This window comes from Rutidosis leptorrhynchoides, chromosome 5 (assembly GCF_046630445.1).
Source record: "Rutidosis leptorrhynchoides isolate AG116_Rl617_1_P2 chromosome 5, CSIRO_AGI_Rlap_v1, whole genome shotgun sequence".
Classification (NCBI taxonomy): domain Eukaryota; kingdom Viridiplantae; phylum Streptophyta; class Magnoliopsida; order Asterales; family Asteraceae; genus Rutidosis; species Rutidosis leptorrhynchoides.
Window position 1 is genome coordinate 422,034,611 of NC_092337.1, and position 7,840 is coordinate 422,042,450.

Genomic DNA, 7,840 nt, shown 5'->3' on the forward strand with positions numbered 1-7,840 from the left:
TATTAGGTTAACCCAATAGTTCTATCTAAGCTACATAACTAGTGCACTTAGTCGTTTCTCTCTTGCACGGATGCAATCCGAGAACACTAAGCCACTCTTGACCCGCCCATATTACCCCCTATGAACTCACCTTGCTTAATTGAATTTCCTTGATCACTTGAAATCTCTTTTCCTTGATTAGCACCTATACATGAGCTAATCCCATTAATCACATAACTCAATCAAAAACACAACTTTCTTGAATCATTACATCTTTTCATACTTACACACACATTTAACCCCCTAATCACAACAAGCATACAAGTAGCCTTAAAATCTCATTTTTCCTAAGATGACAATGTTACCAATTCAACATCACATTTTAATCATGTACATTACTAACTCATCCCTTTTAGCTCTATCATGCAACTTTTTCTTTAATCCTTTCATTAATCATCAAATGTGCATAGTAATCCAATTTCATTACTAACACCATTAAATTATCAAATTATCAATTTCTATAACTTACAACTATAACAAAAGTTCATACATGAACATCCTTCATCACAATTTCTAGCTAGAACACATAATCATCTCTTTGAGACATTTTAACAAACACTTGGTGTGCATGACTAGAAACTTAACTAGAACATCACCAAATTCACCATATTCATAACAAAAAATCCATCATGCAAGTCTATACATAATTCCTCTTCCAAAATCAATAACAATTACATTCTAACTCAAACAATTGTGCACAATTCAACAACTAGCAACTATTTAAGCATAAAACTCATCATAAACACACCATATAAGCAATACTTGGACACAAAATCCATACCTTGACTTTTAGAGTTTAAGAACCCTAATTGTGCACAAAGAGAGTGAAATTGGAAGATTAGAGCTTGCTAAAGTGATTAGGGTGTCTTAGATTTCACTAATTCAAGATTGCATGAGTTTAATTTTAACAATTGATGGATCCTCCTCTTCCCTTTGCAAATGTCGACACTCACAAGAACTCCAGGAAGGTTTTCTGTATTTTGCACTTAATAATTTATTTTTCCAGCATTTTAATCCCTTTTATATAAAATAACTTTGGCTTATTAGCAATTTCTACCCTCCCCACCACAACTATGGTTAGAGAAGTCCTTATTCTTAACTTTTCACCCTTAGTCCTTCCTAACTTAACCAATAAACTTAACTTTTATCCATTTAACATAAAATAACCTTTACCATTTAATTTCTTAGCAATAAAAAATTTACATAAAATAATACCTTAAATATTTGGGATGTTACAACTCTCCCCCTCTTGGATCGTTCGCGTCCTCGCGAACCATTCTTGATGCAACGACGGATAATACTTCAAGAGCCATTCTTCTGGTTCCCATGTACACTCGGAACCTTTTCTAAATTGCCATAATACCTTCAATAATATTACCGACTTATTCCTCAAGTGCTTAACCTTTTGATCCATAATTTTTATCGGCTTTTCCGCATACCTTAACTTATTATCGACCTCAATTTCATTCAAAGGAACATAGGTTGATTCATCCGCCAAACATTTCCTCAATTGTGACACGTGAAACGTGTCATGTATATTACTCAATTCATCGGGTAGAGCCAAACGGTAGGCTACCTTCCCAACTTTCGCCACTATCTCAAATGGTCCCACGAACCTTGGACCCAATTTTCCCCTCTTTCTAAAACGAATGATGCCTTTCCATGGAGAAACTTTTAGCATCACTTTATCACCTACTTGAAATTCTATCGGTTTTCTCCTTTTATCTACATAAGACTTTTGTCGATCTTGTGCCGCCTTTATTCTTTCACGAATTTGGTCAATCATCTCGGTGGTTTGTTGTACTATTTCCGTGCTTCCTAATTCCCGTTGACCTACTTCGCCCCAACAAATCGGGGTTCTACACCTCCTTCCATACAACATCTCATATGGTGCCATTCCAATTGTAGAGTGATAACTATTGTTGTATGAAAATTCAACTAATGGTAAATGAGCATCCCAACTACCACCAAAATCGATAACACATGCTCTTAACATATCCTCGAGAGTTTGTATAGTCCGCTCACTTTGACCATCCGTTTGCGGGTGAAACGCGGTACTTACATGTAACTTAGTACCCATTTCCTCTTGAAACTTTCTCCAATATCGCGATGTAAATCGGGTGTCTCGATCCGAAACAATAGAAACCGGCACTCCATGCCTTGCAACAACTTCTTTCATATATAACTTTGACATTGCTTCCGACGACGAAGCTTCTCTTATTGCCAAAAATAATGCACTCTTAGTCAATCTATCAACAATAACCCAAATTGCATCGTGTTGTCTAGGGGTCTTAGGCAACTTAGTCACTAAATCCATCGTAATATGCTCCCATTTCCACACCGGTACCTCTAAAGGTTGCATTTTACCGTAGGGCATTTGATGATCGGATTTCACTTGAAGACAAGTAAGACACTTGTGCACATACTTAACTATATCCCTCTTCATTCCCGGCCACCAATAGTCTTTCCTTAAATCTCTATACATTTTCGTAGCACCGGGGTGAATCGAATACTTAGACTTGTGAGCTAAGTCAAGGAGCTCACTTCTAACATCACTTTGCAAAGGTACCCAAATTCTCCCATATCTAAGCCTTAAACCACGAGAATCTACCACAAAATCGTCAACTTGCCCCTTGATTCTTTCTTTTCTCACGTTTTCGGGCGATAATGCTTCACCTTGTGCAACACGAATATCATCAAATATTTGAGGTGATATTACCATAGCCAAGCTTGTTATCTTAATCGGTTGATGACTTGACTTCCTACTAAGAGCATCCGCTACTACATTCGCTTTTCTGGGGTGATATAAGATCTCACAATCATAATCTTTCACCAAATCGAGACCTCTCCTTTGTCTATCGTTCAAATCCCTTTGATCAAACAAATACTTTAAGTTCTTATGATCGGTATAAATGGAAAACTTAACACCATAAAGATAATGACGCCAAATCTTTAGAGCAAAAACCACGGCCGTCAATTCTAAATCATGCGTAGGATAGCGTTTCTCGTGTTCCTTCAATTGTCGGGAAGCATAAGCTATGACCTTCCCATTTTGCATCAATACACACCCTAAGCCTTTCTTAGAAGCATCACAATAAACCGTCATGTTCTCATTCCCTTCCGGTAAAACCAATATGGGAGCTTGAACGAGCTTCTCCTTAAGGAGTTGAAACGCTTGTTCTTGCTTTTCTTCCCATCTCCATGGCACACTTTTACGAGTCAACTTGGTGAGTGGGGTGGCTATTCTAGAAAAATCTTGTATAAATCGCCGATAATACCCCGCTAAACCTAGAAAACTCCTAACCTCGGTAGGATTCGTAGGTGGTTCCCATCTCATAATTGCCTCTATCTTCACCGGATCAACACAAATACCCTTCTTGTTAATGACATGGCCCAAAAATTGAACTTCACGAAGCCAAAACTCGCACTTAGAGAACTTAGCAAACAATCTTTCTCTTCTTAAAGTCTCTAATACTTGTCTTAAATGTACCGTATGTTCCTCTTCACTCTTAGAATATACCAAAATGTCATCAATGAACACAATTACAAACCTATCAAGCATCGGTCGACAAACTCTATTCATCAAATCCATAAACGCGGCCGGAGCATTTGTTAATCCAAACGGCATAACCACAAACTCATAATGACCATACCTTGTTCGAAAAGCCGTTTTAGGGACATCTTCTTCCCTCACCTTCAATTGATGGTAACCCGACCTTAAATCTATCTTTGAAAAGAAACTAGCACCTTGTAGTTGATCAAACAAATCGTCTATCCTTGGCAACGGGTACTTGTTCTTAATAGTGACTTTATTCAATTCTCGATAATCAATACACATTCTCATAGTTCCATCCTTCTTTTTCACAAATAAAACCGGAGCTCCCCAAGGTGAACTACTAGGACGTATAAAACCTTTATCTATCAAATCTTGTAATTGAGTCATCATTTCTCTCATTTCCGACGGGGCTAATCGATAGGGAGCTTTGGCAATTGGCGTGGCCCCGGGTATCAAATCTATTCTAAACTCTACCTCTCGCTCGGGAGGTACACCGGGCAATTCACTTGGAAACACATCCGGAAACTCGTTAACTATTGGTACATCATCTAATTCAACAACCTTTTTCGAATCATCAACAACATGTGCCAAAAACGCACAACACCCATGAGACAAAAATCTTTTAGCCTTAGCATATGTGCATATAGGAATTGCACGCCTAGCTCGTTCCCCATAAATCCATATAACTTTTCCACTTGGTGATTGAACTAACACTATCTTCTTACGACACAAAATTATCCCCTCATTGTCATCTAGCCAATCCATGCCCACAATTACTTGAAATTCCCCCATTTGCATGGGTATTAAATCAATGACAAACTTTTCATCATCCAAAATAATTTCACACCCCTTAATGATACTATACACCATCACGGTCTTATTATCCGCTATTTCAACCTCTAATGGGTGTTCTAACATACTTGGGGTCATATTAAAATGCTTACAAAAAGAATATGATACAAACGACCGCGTAGCACCGGAATCAAACAAAACATGCGCAGGTAAAGAGTTTACAATAAAGGTACCTGACACCACATTTTGGGACTCCTTCGCTTCGAGTGCGGTAATCTGATGAGCTCGGGCCCTTGGTCGGCTATCACTAGTCTTCGGTTCCGTCTTAACCTCTTTCTTAACACTACCACTAGCTAAATCCTTCTTGTATTCCGGACATTCGGCTTGAAAGTGACCTTTCTCAAAACAATAATAACATTGCTTACCTTTCTTAGGACATTCGGCGGCCCTATGTCCCGGCTTTCCACAAGAGTAACAATCGGAGGTACCCGCTTTACATTCACCCGTATGATTTTTACCACATCTAGTACACAACTTGGCTTCTTTCCCACCGCTCTTACCCGACACAAAACCCCCTTTTGACTTGTGCGGGGATTCGGAACCAAACTTACCCTTCTTCGGACTAACATTATGCATCGCCTTAGAGTCTTGATCTAACTTCCGTTTAAACGCCGCCTTCTTCCTAAGTTCATGCTCTCTAACAAGTGCTCTATTCATCATCTCGGCTAAGGTCTTATAAGTGCTCTTGTCGATAAATTCACTTATCTCGGGATTTAACTTTTCATGATAATGATCCATCATCAACTTGGGACTTGACACGAAGTCCGGACAAAAACGAGACTTGTCATTGAACTCAGCATTAAACTCGGTCACCGACTTACTTCCATGCTCTATATTCATAAACTCGGATTTCAACCTACTAACCTCGGCGGGCGGAGCAAATTGAGTCATAAACATTTCACGGAATTTGTCCCATGAGAAACTTGTAGCCACGTCTCGCCCATGAGACTTAACTATAAAATTCCACCACTCATAACCACTACCCTTCATTTGATGTGCCGCGTAAATTACCTTTAAATGCTCGGGGCATTCACATAACATAAAAGTTTCTTCAATTTTGTCTATCCACCTTTGACTAACGATTGGGTCAACCTTACCATGAAACTCGGGGGGATGGCAATTTGCAAAGTTCTTGTATTCAAAACGATCATCCTTCTTCTTTGGGGCTTCTACCTCTTCTTGTCTTACCCCACTACCGCCTTCACCTCTTAAGGTAGGGTTATTAGCAATAAGAGTCTTTAACTTCTCATCTAATTGATCATTGATCAATGTCTTGATCTTTTCTAACAAGGTTGGGGTATAACGTATCAAGGCTTGCCCTATTTGCCCCGAAATGTCATTTGGCATGTTAACTTCTTCCGATTCGTTTTGAGAGTCTTCTATAGACTCCGTGGATGGGGTGCGGACGTACTCATCATCCTCATCTTGACCTCGGTTTGGTGATACAATAGCCATTCTGAAAATTACATTCAACCCATTAGTTCAAATACCGGTAACACCATTATTCATCAAAACCAAACAATCTGAAAGAATTCCTAACTCGATTCACCATGACCATAGTAGACGTCCATGTGTACTAGAATGAAGTAATAGCAATGGCCTGTTGTTATTACACCATTTCATTACACATCTAGTCTACCACGACATCATGGCTAGCGAGTATCAAACTCCTTACATAAACCAATTCGTAATCTTATTCATTATTCTATGGGTCTTGTCAATGACTCTACCCTATGGAGCATGGCACAACTATACGACTTAAACACTTATGCAAGTCCTAAACCGCTTATCCTTTCACAACAATGGTTTAAGCCTAGATAATCCCTATCGTGGGTTATCCAAGTCCCTTAAACCTCAGCTCTGATACCAACTTTTAACGCCTTGATTCGAGTAAATTTTTTTTTTTTTTTTTTTTTTTTTTTTGAAAAGTTAAGTTACTGGCCGGACAAGGCATTTGCCGCGGCGCGGCCTGCCTTGTCGCGGCGCGACACAACACATAAAATTTTTATCTCCTTAACCCAACTTCTGTTTTGAACCTTAGTTCATTGCCGCGGCGCGGAGCCCTTGGCCGCGGCGCGACATAACACTGGTCCGGGTGCCTGACCTGCAACATTTTACTTAAACCAACTTTTGCACATTTCATCATTCTCAAACACATTTAAAACAGCATAATTCATCCACCAACATAAAGATTCAGTTTCTAGTATCTTAGACCATCCATAAACAACATTTAGACTTCAAAACATGTTTTCATACTCCAACCATCATTAGGTCCCAAGTTTGACAACAACAAACATGACTCATACCAAAACACTAGGCGTTGATAATCGGTAACCATGGAGCGTGTTTACAATAAGGGACTTGCAATACCACTTACTCTAATGCCAATGCTCCTCAAGTGCTTCACACGGGTTCCTTACCTTCACGATGGACTTTAGTACCTAAAACATAAAACATCATGGGGGTAAGTTTTTACACTTAGTGAGTTATAGGAAAGTAATAAAACACAAAACACAAAACATTTGGGCACAAATCATAACACTTATCCTTCAACCCATTGGTTGCTTGCATACATTCGGATCCAATTCATTCATACCATAGACATGACTTACTAGGCCGAACCTAGTAATCATGCCTAAGCTAACCATAGACATACTAAATATGCCTAAGCTATCATCATCTCATACATAGACACTTAATGTGTCTAAGCTAACACAAACCATAGGCAAGATTACTAGCAATGTAATAACCTTGCCTAAGCTAAACATCAACCATAGATACAACTATTAGGTTAACCCAATAGTTCTATCTAAGCTACATAACTAGTGCACTTAGTCGTTTCTCTCTTGCACGGATGCAATCCGAGAACACTAAGCCACTCTTGACCCGCCCATATTACCCCCTATGAACTCACCTTGCTTAATTGAATTTCCTTGATCACTTGAAATCTCTTTTCCTTGATTAGCACCTATACATGAGCTAATCCCATTAATCACATAACTCAATCAAAAACACAACTTTCTTGAATCATTACATCTTTTCATACTTACACACACATTTAACCCCCTAATCACAACAAGCATACAAGTAGCCTTAAAATCTCATTTTTCCTAAGATGACAATGTTACCAATTCAACATCACATTTTAATCATGTACATTACTAACTCATCCCTTTTAGCTCTATCATGCAACTTTTTCTTTAATCCTTTCATTAATCATCAAATGTGCATAGTAATCCAATTTCATTACTAACACCATTAAATTATCAAATTATCAATTTCTATAACTTACAACTATAACAAAAGTTCATACATGAACATCCTTCATCACAATTTCTAGCTAGAACACATAATCATCTCTTTGAGACATTTTAACAAACACTTGGTGTGCAT